The sequence below is a fragment of the Cornus florida genome, unplaced genomic scaffold (genome assembly GCF_030987335.1).
Source record: "Cornus florida cultivar Cherokee Brave unplaced genomic scaffold, ASM3098733v1 CherokeeBrave_3.0.0_Hap2_Chr01, whole genome shotgun sequence".
Taxonomy (NCBI): Eukaryota; Viridiplantae; Streptophyta; class Magnoliopsida; order Cornales; family Cornaceae; genus Cornus; species Cornus florida.
In genome coordinates this window covers 55,664,530-55,676,474 of record NW_026775571.1, presented here as the reverse complement: position 1 = coordinate 55,676,474, position 11,945 = coordinate 55,664,530, and the positions used below count along the sequence as shown (strand labels likewise).

The 11,945-nt window shown below is 41.6% G+C and overlaps 1 pseudogene; it reads left to right on the top strand.

Moving 5' to 3' along the window:
* The first annotated feature begins 2,412 nt into the window (after window positions 1-2,412).
* LOC132283916 (small nucleolar RNA R71) lies at window positions 2,413-2,511 on the top strand (annotated as a pseudogene).
* The last annotated feature ends 9,434 nt before the right edge of the window (window positions 2,512-11,945 follow it).

Genomic DNA, 11,945 nt, shown 5'->3' with positions numbered 1-11,945 from the left:
TGCAGAATGGAGTTCCATCGATCGAACTCAGGTTTGAGATCGATCGAACTATGCAGAATGCTTAATAATGACATGAAAGCTCCTGCAATCCTCACCAAAGTTCCTATCAATGCATATGAACTAAAAACAAGTATCTAGACTTCGCAAGAAATGAAATTTAAGATAGAAATGGGGGAAAAATAGGGTTTTGACACCCTACGAATGCTTTTTGCAAGTCTTTAACGTTTCTAGCAAGACATTGGGCTCTTTTAGCCCGGATCAAAGATCTTATAATGCATCCCCTCCTTGTTGGGGTGATAGATGCTTTGAACTCCACCCAACAAATGGTTCTTTGAAGAACTTGTTGGATTAAGCTCAAAAGAAACTTTTGATTCTTTGTCTATGCAATCACAACTTTTGGGCTTCCATGCCCTTTCAAAGCAAGAATTTGAAACAAGACTTTTAAAATGCAAGGTTGAAGATGATTCTTTTAAAGATTTAGTCTTACACAAAAGCTCACTTCCTTAACATTGAAGATCATGACATTTATCTACAACGTTAACCTCTCATTCATATTTGTCAAATGAATTGGGTGTGGGATTAAAGATACTCAACTTCACCTTCATGTGGCTAAATGAGATCTTCATTATCCCCGTCCTACAATTGATGTTGGCATTAGCGGTTGCCAAGAAAGGACGGCTAAGGATAACGGGAATTTAGCTCTTAGGATTGGGGACTGGTTCCGTGTCAATGACAACAAAATCAACGGGAAAGAAGAATTTGTCAATTTTAATCAAAACATCCTCAATTATACCCCTAGGTTTCTTAATGGATCGGTCGGCAAGTTACAGAACTACCGACGTCGGTTTTAATTCACCTAGGCCCAATTTGACATAAACTGAGTATGGAAGAAGGTTAACACTTGCTCCTAAGTCAAGAAGCGCCCGATTAATGATATGATCACCAATAATGCATGAAGTAGTGGGTGAACCGGGGTCCTTAAACTTTGGAAGAGTGTTATGTTACAAAATTGAGCGTACTTGCTCGGTCAAAACCACTTTTCTTGGTGCACAAGTCGTTCAACAATTTGGCATAAGCAGGAATTTGCTTGATTGCATCCAAAAGTGGAAGATTAAATTTCACTTGCCTAAACATTTCCATAATTTCATTGGTTTTTGCCTTTTGTTTGTCTCTTGAAATGGATCCTTTTAAGGCATCCGGGAATGGAACTTTTGGTTCAAACACTTTTTCAGAATTTTCTTTTGAACTCTCTTCAACACAAGAAGTTTTCAAATCATTTTTCAACAAAACTTTTTCAACATCATTTTTTAAAAATTCTTTTTCAAACACATTTTTCAAGACTTTCTCATTCACAAGATCATGTATATGCAATGAAGGAGGAATGGATGTGAAACGGAACGGGTGATAACTTGAGGTTGCACCGGTTCACTCTCTTCATTGAACATTTCAACTTGATTGTCCACAATCCTACCACTCCGCAAGGTAGTCACCGTATTAACATGTTCAATGGTGTGGCCTTCCGATGAGGAATGGGTTTCCACAACACATTGTTGCTTAGGTAGGGCATTAATAGGCATCTTTCCCTTCTCTCTTGCATTGAGAGTGCTTGTTATTTTCCCTACTTGGGTTTCTAGTTTCGCAATAGATTGAGAGTGAGAATGAAGCAATTGAGTGTTAGCCTCTAAAATGCCCAAAGCATTTAAAACTTTTTCTTCAAAAGCAGGACTTCTAGTATTTCCTTGGGAATAAGATTGGTTGGGAAAATGAGAATTAGCAAATTGATTCCCTTGTGATTGATAAAGTCTATAACCTTGGGATCCTTAGTTTTGAAGTAGAGGTGGAATGTACTTCCCTTGAAAACCGCCTTGGGAATGGTTTGAGCCCTCTCCTTGGTTTTTCCAAGAGAAATTCGGATGATTCCTCCAACTTGGATTATAATGAGTACCATAAGGATTGTTCCCTTGGTTCACAAAAGCTACATTGACTTGTTCATTAGGTTCATTTTGCATTTGTCCGTGAAGACAATGAGAAATAGAATGAAGAACACTAGAACAAGTCATACATATTTCATTTGATGCACGATGAGAATGGTTAAGGAAGGAAGATACTTGGTTCGCCGAGTTTTGGTTAATCAAAAATTGATCAAACCTTTGAGATAAAGACTTCATTTCGATGGCTATTTCATTTGAATGGTTGACTTAGTGTAAGCCAACACTCTTCCTACCTTATGAATTTCTACCATTCTTGGATGATAATGTTCTATGCAAAGAATTTTCACTCAAGCTCTCATAAAGACGCCACACGTCATCCTCATGCCTATCAATGTATGAGCCACCCATGGAAGCATCAACCATACCCTTATAGTTGTCCGATAAACTCTTAAAGAAATATTGAACTAATGGCCATTTGGGCATGTCATGGTGTGGACACTTCCTAAGCAATTCATTGAAGCGTTCCCATGTCTCATGAAACATTTCTCCATCCCTATGTGAAAATTCTCGAATTGAGGTTCTTATAGCATTGGTCTTTAAAACCGGATAGTACTTCTTCAACAACTCTTGTTGCATTTCTACCCAATAAGTGATTGAAAAAGGCCTAAGATTGTTAAACCAATACTTTGCCTTGTCTTTTAAGGTGAATGGAAAAAGTTTAAGTCTTAAAACCTCTTCCGACATGTCCGTATATTTTACGGTGGAACATACTTTAAGAAAGTCATCCAAATGCTTGTAAGGTTCTTCACTTGGAAGTCCATGATAGTTAGGAAGCATTTGAATGGTTTATGGCTTAATTTCATAATGATGTGCTCTAAATAGAGGCAATTGGATGCATGTAGGTGCATTATACTCATTAGGCACATAATGGTCTCTTAAAGCAAGAGATGGATTAGCTACTTGAGGTGCAACAAGAACACCTTGGTTTTGAATTCCTTGATTGATGATGGAAGGTTTTGGAGCATACATTGGCCTTGGCATTCCATATGGAACTTGGCCTTGTTGTTGTGGAGGTTAGTGAATGAATGGCCTAGGCATGCCTAATGGTACTTGTATGTTCTCATTGTGCACATTTGGATGAAGAATACCTTGTTGGTCTATGTGACCAAGGTCCTCAACATGATCATTATTATGGTCATCCATTGATAGATTGGTTCTATTCAAACTTCCTCTTCCCCTATGATTTCTAATTACGAATTCAAGATGCAAATCAAGATGAACAAGAGTTGGTCTCAATGAATGACGTCCATGCATGCATAATGCAAAACACAACAAGCACAAAGAATGACAAACACTATGCCTTCACAACAATTTCAATGAAACTTCCTCCACAAACATTTAACCCATACTCCCATGCTTTAACAACAATGATGCAAAGAACAAATAAAAATAAGCCTCCATGAATAAGGACAAAAGTGTTCGATCGATCGAAGGGTGGTGTTGGATCGATCGAACTTTGGACTTTCTGATTTGGGTCAAGGCTTGGATCTATCTTGAAGTACTAAGATCAATCAGTGTTCGATCGATCGAACCTTGAAGTTGGATCGATCGAACTTTGCTGCTTCCCACCTTTGGCTCCATTTGCTTCTTTCTTTGTCCACTTGCTTCTTTCTTTATTTAATCCCATAATTGCTTCAATTAAGCTCTTATTTGGCTGAGTTAGCTTATTTTAGGGATAAGTGCCTGAAAATGGAAATATTACGAAATCAATCTAAAACGGAAAAGTAAGATAGATAAAGGTACTAGAATGCCTAAGCTTAAGGGGTTTAAATACGCATTTTTCAGCGCTCATCACCTGTCTGATAACTAATTTAGAATCTCCACATGTGCATAACCTTGAGATGCCCTTTTCTAAGGTTGTGAGGAGTCCAAGAATTAGCGCTTCATAATCAGCTTCGTTGTTCAAGCAATGAAAGGCAAGCTTGAAGGCCGCAGTGACTTGCTGAGTTGGAGATGTGAGGACGATCCCTGCTCCTCCCCCTTACTAGTGGAAGACCCATCGAAAACGAGTTGCCACTTACCAGGGGTGTTGTGTATGGCAGCCACTTGGAGCTCGTCAAAAGGCAATACATCATCGAGGGGTTCATGCTTCTACTCTGGGAATTGGGCAAGTAGATCAGCCAAAGCCTGGCTCTTGATACCTCGTAGTGCATAGCATATAATGTCGAACTCCGTGATAGCCAGAAGCCATCGTGACGTCTTTCCAGAGAGGATAGGCTTGGATAGAAGGTGTCTATACGGGTCGCATCGTGTGATCAAATGGACGGGGTGAGCCATGAAATAATGTCTAAATTTTTGTGCTGCAAAAACAAGCGTTAAACAGTGACGTTCAATGGCCGAGTAGCGAGTTTCATCCTCTCAAACAAGTCAACTGAGATAATAGATTGGGTGTTCCTGCCTTCGATTACCTGCGCGATGAGGGCGCCAACAGATTTATTCGTCGAGGTGAGGTAGAGCAGCATGGGTTGCTCCTTGACTGGTGGGTGCATTATGGTCGAGGAGGCAAGGATGGCTTTGATTTTCTCAAAAGCTGCTTGATGCGTCGCTGTCCATATAAATTTGATGATGCCCTTAATCAGTGAGTCGAAAGGGTGAGAGACTTCTGCGAGTGCCGGTATGAACCGACGCAAATATGAAACTTTACCCAAAAAACTCTTGAGTTACTTGAAAGAGCAAGGGCGAGGCATGTCTTTGATTGTGCGGGCTTTAGTGGGATCTAAGTCGATCCCCTGACGATGTACTAAAAAACCCAGAAAGTTGCCTCGACTTACTCCAAATGCTCACTTAAGGGGGTTCATGCGTAGATTGTACATGTGGCATTGCTCGAATACTTGGCGTAGGTCCTAAAGATGACCTTCTTATTGCTTGGATTTCACCACCAAGTCGTTAAAATAGTCTTCTACTGTGCGATGTAGCATGCCATGGAAAATGGCAGTCATGGCTCTCTGATACGTGGCACCTGCATTTTTCAATCCGAAGGGCATGACCGTGTAATGAAAATTGCCAAGTGGTGTTCAAAATACGGTCTTGTGCGCATCCTATTCGGCCATTCGTATCTGATTGCAGCCACTATAACCATCCATGAAGGAAAAAAGTGAATGCCCAGTCGTTGCATCAACCAGCATGTTAATGATTGGGAGGGGGAAATCATCTTTTGGGCATGCCTTGTTGAGGTCACGAAAATCAACACAGATGCGGATTTGCCCATTTTTCTTCTTCACAGGGACAATGTTTGCCAGCCAAGTGGGATACAAGATTGGTTCGATGAAACCTGCAAGGAGCAAGTTTTTGACCTCTGCTTTGATCTGCAGCTCGAGTTATGGACGATAAACTCGAGATGCTTGCTTGATGGGGCGTGAGCCTGGGATGGTACTAAGATGATGTGTCATGAGCTGGGGGCCTAAGCCTAGCATCTCGTTATAGGTCCAGGCAAAGATGTCTAAAAATTCCTTCAAGAGGCAGATGAGGCTGTCTCGCAACGATGAGTCCAATTGCGAGGAGATGAAAGTTGTCCGTGGCTCTCGCCCAACAGGGGCGAGATTGACTTCCTTGAGATATGGAGGTTGCAGTGACTCCTCCTCTATAGACGTGGGCTCAACAACTAGGCTCACCAAAGCTGAGCCCACACACCGTCATAAACGGTAGACATATCACCCATCCGGCAGCTGGACTCGTTTGCACTCCCACGGGGTAGTGACCTCTGCGCTACGATGAGGAACATATGGTTGTAGAGGGTAAAAAATGCCCTGTTGTACCTCATCCCATTTAGGTAGCGGAGTACGAATGATATGCGTCTCTCCTTCTTCATCCTCATCGTCTAACTCATTAAAGAAGAGGGCCTTAATATAGTGCGCCTCGTACTTGGCAAAGGGCTTATCTGAGTATGGAACCGTGATGACTTTGTTGCCCAAAATGCCTTTGAAACATTAGTGGTAGGTCGAGGCTACTATACCAAAACGGTGCATCCATGCCCATCCGAGGAGCACATGGTAGGAGGTATCGGCCTTGATGACATAGAACTTAGTAGGAGCACGGAATCTACCGACTGCTAGATCGACATTTACGTAACCAAGGGTCCAGTGGGATTCATTGCCGAAATCATAAACTTCAATGGCCTCCTTGATAAGGCGATCTTGGGGCAAACCAGCTTTCTGAAAAGTTATCCATGGCATGATGTTAATGAAGGATCCATTATCTAGAAAAGCGTACCAAAACTCTCTACCATTGAGTTGCGCAGTGATATAGAGAGGACGATTCTGAAGAGTAGAGTCCCTTTTGTCAGATTCGAAGAAGGATGTAGTCAAAGGGGCCTGTTGAGAGGTGTGCTGACTTGACGAAGCGGCTGCGCAGCACTCTTCTGCACTGTGTTGTGCTTGAGCCTTTGATTACATGGGATTGGTTTCTGCCAACTCATCATAATACATGGCCACAGTCACACTGCGATGACGAGGATACGGATTGCGCCATACATCCTTCGGCGTCGTTAACTAGAGATCACCACCTTTGAGTCGTTGTTGAAAAATTCACCTCAAAGTCCTATAGGCGCTTGTTGGATGTGTAGTAGCTTGATGAAAAATGCAAAAAATTGGGCTGGCACGATCCTGCGTGGTTGGCTCTTTGTGAGGAACATGTAGCACGACTATGTTATGCTTGACCCATTGTTCAAGGGTACTGGCAACTTCTTCCATACACACTGGGAATAGGGGAGGATCATTAGCTTGCTCAGCCCGAGATCCCTTGGCTCTGGCATCTGCTTCGCGACACTTCTTTGCTCTGTCATTGCGAGAAGCAGTCGGCGTGTCTTCGCGAGTTACCTATCCAGCGACCTCTGCTTTGGGAGGTGCAAGGTCCTTGTAAATGTTTCATACAGCTGTGGTGAGATCGCTGAAGCTGTTGAGTTCCAAATTGACCAAGTGTATTATGTAAGTCTTGGTCATGCCCTGTATGCAAATGTCAACCAAATCCTTTTCGCTGCTACCCTCGAAGCATTCCCTCGCACGGGCTTGGAAGCGAGTGATAAGCGCCGAATATTGCATATTCAAGCGCCCTTATTTGCATTAGTTAAGTCCATTAGTTGATCATAATGTATAGTTTAGCATTATTTGTTTGTTTTCTTCTACTTTCAAGTTGGTTCCTCCGAATATGGTTAAAGGAACGGTTTTGACAATCTCTTAAAGAATCAAAAGACGTCGTTGCTCGGATCCGTCTTTTGGGCCAAGTTTCTTTAGTCATCATGTATGTGAGTTTTGCAGCATTGTATTCAGAATGACAATCGTGTCGTCGGGCCAATCCATGTGATTAAAAAAAAAGGTGATATGTGTTGAAGACAAGCCTCCGCAGGCGCCCGCCAATCACCCCAGTAACAAGCCTTCCACCGCGGGCCCCCGCCGAGCCACCGCGGGCACCCGCCACGCCACCGCGGGCGCCCGCCGTTTTGTCCAGTGAGTTCCCTCGAATGTTGAGAACCCGCGGGCGCCCACCAGCGCCTCGAGGGCCCCCGCCAACCTGCAGGTAACAGATCGCCTGCTCCTATTTTTGTGCTAAATCTTGTTCCCTATGCAATTTTTATGGTCCAGATTGCCTCTAGGGTGGTTGGAGCTCGAAATTGAGTCGTTGGAGGGAGGATTTTGCCTAGATAAGAGGTTGGAAGCTTGTATTATGATATATGACATTTTTTAGTAAGTTTCTAGAGAGAGAAATATTGAGAGCTTGAGAGTCTTTTGGTTTCTTGGAGCTCTAAGCATGAAAATGGAGGAACTCTTCATCCTTTCTCCTTCCTCTAGTGCATCGATGAGCAACTAACTCCCTATCCAGGGAAGTGATGAAGCCCTCTCTAGTAAGCATGTTCTAGCTTTTGGTTTATTTTGGGGAAAGTGATGTATATATGTGGGTGTTCCATAATCTAGAGTCTACACTTGATGTAATGAACTAAATTTAATATAAATGATCATGTTGAAATTCTTGTCTTAGAATGTATGTTCTCATGGTTATATTACTTGATTTTTCATAGTGACAATGAAAATGAGATTGTGGAATGGTTTTAATAGCATGTTGTATGAGAACCTTGCTAATCCATGGCTTAGGATTTCCCTTTGATGGATTAATCTTGATTTTTAACTTCATGTGCTCTTATCATGTGATTGATGGCTTGATAATCTCTAGCTTCGCAAGCATGTCTAAGTCTACACGCTAGTTTAGGTAGTTCAAGCATGTGTAACTTTGATAGGTTATTCTTGCCATTGATTTCATGAATTTCTTAAAGGAATGTAGCAATGTTGTGTTGTAGCATTTCATGGTCACATATTTATGTTATTTCCCCTAAATTTACCTCAACTAGCATGTTTCTAGGGTAGGTAGTGGATTCACTTCCCTAGTCCCCTCTACATTATCTTTATCTCTTTAATTCTTCGCAAATTACCATTTTATGCATTTTTTAATTTCTAATTTTAGTGACAACCCAAACAAAACTCTATACCCCTTCATCATTCTAAAAGTGATTTTTGACACCTTGGTTGCCATAAACTAGCAGTCCCAATGGTTCGACTTACCCAACCAATAGCCTATTTTACAATGATTTGTGCTATTGCAAAAGTTGATGAATAATTGACAACCGATCAGCGAGAGATGAACTTAAGGGGCTCCTAGTGAGGCTCTTGTGTTTCTTTGGTAAGGGAGAGGGTGGTGACCCTCTCGATGGCTTGGCCAAACTTATCATGAAACTTCTAGGAGAGCTGTTACCAAGTGGTAATCGAGTTTGGCTCGAGGCTTCGAAACCATCTGTACGTGAGCCCTGTGATAGACTTGGAGAATTCTCAAAGGTACAGGATCTCGTCGTGGCTATGCTGGCCTAGAGATTCTACGAATCTCTGTAAGTGTTCATCGGCATCCCCTTTTACACCGTCATACTTGGGAAATTTTGGGATGATGTACCCCTGTGGGTACGGCGTCTGAGCGAGGCTTTTTGGGTACAGAGGCTCCTTACGCAATACTAAAAGTGATTTTAGACACCTTGGTTGCCATAAACTAACAGTCCCAATGGTTCGACTTACCCGACCAATAGCCTATTTTACAATGATTTATGTTATTGCAAAGGTTGATGAATAATTGACAACCGATTAATTTTTGGCGCCATTGCCGGGAATTGCAAACGGTTTTGCAACCGAGGTTCTAGGATTAACTTTGGTTTGATTGTGAATATTGTGTTCTTGTGGATATTATCTCATTGGTTTCGATTAATTTGTGTTTCAAGTTTTCTTGTGAGATTCTAGGTACTCAAGGCTTGCCATGGGAAAGCTAGCAAATTTGTAAGTCTAAAAGACTCCCGGTAAGTTTTCGAAGTTCTAGTCTCGAGGTCGTGAATATCTTGCATGTGGTTAAATTAGAGATAGTTGAATTATGAAGCCTTTGTCGAGGCTATTTATTGTTTCTCTATATTGCAAAGCATCGGTCCTTGTTGTGGCCATTTATTTTCTATATTGATAATTGAGGAGAAAGGGAACATCGTATGTGAAGGTTACGGTGATGCATTATTGTCTTGATTGTGTTGTGATTTGTTGATGTTTGGCCGTAGATCACTTTCCTTATCGATTCTTGACTCGCCAGTTGACATAAATTCACTTGAAAGGACTCTTAGAATAAACCTTAGCGAATTTGCTAGCATAAGAGGAATTGAAATTGAATTTAATACAATGGCCGGTAATGAAGAAAATTTGGGGAATGAGGGAATCAATAATAATGGGGCTGAAATTCCAAATGTGGTTCCCATGACTCTTCGGGATCATTTCATCACTACCACTTATGCTTCTCCCTCTTGCATAGTGATGCCAAATATCGAAGCCGCTCAATATGAAATCAAATCTAGTACAATTCAAATGCTTTCATCCTTCCATGGCTTTGACAATGAGGATCCCTATAAGCATCTTGATGAATTCCTTGAAATTTGTTCTACCATCAAAATGAAGGGTTTCCCTGAGAATGCACTCCACTTACGTCTTTTTCCATTCTCATTGAAAGATAGGGCAAAGTATTGGTTAAACTCCCTTGTTGCAAATTCCTTCACATCATGGGCCCAATTGCAACAAGAATTTCTAAAGAAATACTATCCGGTGAGTAAAACCAATTAAATGAGGCGCTCCATTCTTAGTTTTTCTCAAATTGATGGAGAACAACTCCATGAGACTTGGGAAAGATTACAAGATCTCCTTAGGAAATGCCCGCACCATCTAATTCCAAAATGGCAATTGGTACAAGCCTTTTATGATGGTTTAACCAAACCACAAAGACTCTTGGTTGACTCCTCATGTGGAGGGATGTTCATGTCTAAGAATGCAGACGAGGCTTGGACCTAACTCGAGAATTTGAGTGAAAATTCATTGCAACACAATTCTCGTAGGGCTCCGATCTCAACTAATACGAAGAACACCAATCCTTGTCAACCAAAAATAATAAGGGAAGAATCTTCTCAAGTGGATGCCATAGCTCATAAATTCTATCAATTAATAGCACCACATCTCTCTCCCTCTTTGTCTCAAAATTCGGCAAGTGCGGTGTGTGAATCATGCATGAGTCCCTTCCATCTCTCGGAAGATTGCCCCACACCGGAGCAATTTCCTAATCCCAATCATGAGCAAGCAAATGCGATGTTTTCTAGACCTAGAAACAATCCTTATTCTAATACCTATAATCCAGGCTGGAGAGATCATCCAAATTTTTCGTGGAAGTAACCCGCCCCACAAAATTTGAACTTTCAGAATCAATGGCATCAAAATCAGCCCCCTTCTCAATTTCAAAATAGGTCATTCTAGGCCTCATCAAGCTACCATCCCCCTTATAATCCAAATGTCTCTAATCAACCTCCTGCGTTTCCAACTGATGAGATTTTGGCTGCAAACAAGCAAATGATGGAATCTCTAAACAAGCAAATGATGGAATCCAACAAACAACTCTTAACATCATTGCAGCCCACTCTCCAAATGGTTCATTCTCATACTCAATCTATTGTTAAACTTGAGAATTAAGTGGGGAAAATAGCCACTTCAATGAACCAATTTCTTCAAAGAGATAAGGGGAAGCTTCCCTCTTAACCATTTGAGAATCCTAGAGGGATTCGTGTAATTGACGAAACCCCTCCTCCGAGTGGGCCAACTCATGAACAAGTCCAAGCAATCACCACCCTTAGGAGTGGTCGAGTTGTGAGGTTGATGGAAGAAACAATGAAAAAAAATTTCCTCCCAAAAATCCAATTCTCAGCTCTTCTAATCCAAATCTCACTCCTAAATTTCCAAAGTCTAATGTTGAAAATACCAAGCTTGTTGCCCCAAATGTGGAGACTTCTTATGAGCCTAAGGCTCCGCTTCCCCAACATCTCCAAGAGTCGACACATTCTGGGAACAAAAATTGTAAAATTTAAGACATGTAGGAAGTCTTCAAGCAAGTAAAAATCAACTTGCCTCTCTTGGATGTTATAAAGCAAATCCCCCCTATGCTAAATTCCTCAAAGATTTGTGAACTCAAAAACGCACTTCCAAAAATCATTTGCCAAAGAAAGTAAGATTGACTAAAAATATGAGTGCAATCATTCAACACAGTGCTCCTCCAAAGTATAAGGATCCGGGCGCCCCAACAATCTCGTGTGTCATTGGTGACAACAAGATAGAAAGAGCCCTCCTTGACTTAGGAGCTAGTGTAAACTTGATTCCATATTCAGTCTACTTACAACTTGGGTTGGGAGATTTTAAGCCAACCTCTGTGGTCTTGCAGTTTACCGATAAATCGGTCAAGCATCCACGGGGTATTCTTGAAGATGTCATAATCAAAGTGGATAAACTCTACTTCCCGGTAGACTTTGTGGTTCTTGACACGGAATCGGTCCATGATCCAAAGAAGCATATCCCTGTGATCCTTGGTAGGCCATTCTTAGCTACGGCTAACGCTTCAATTAATTGCCGAACCGGG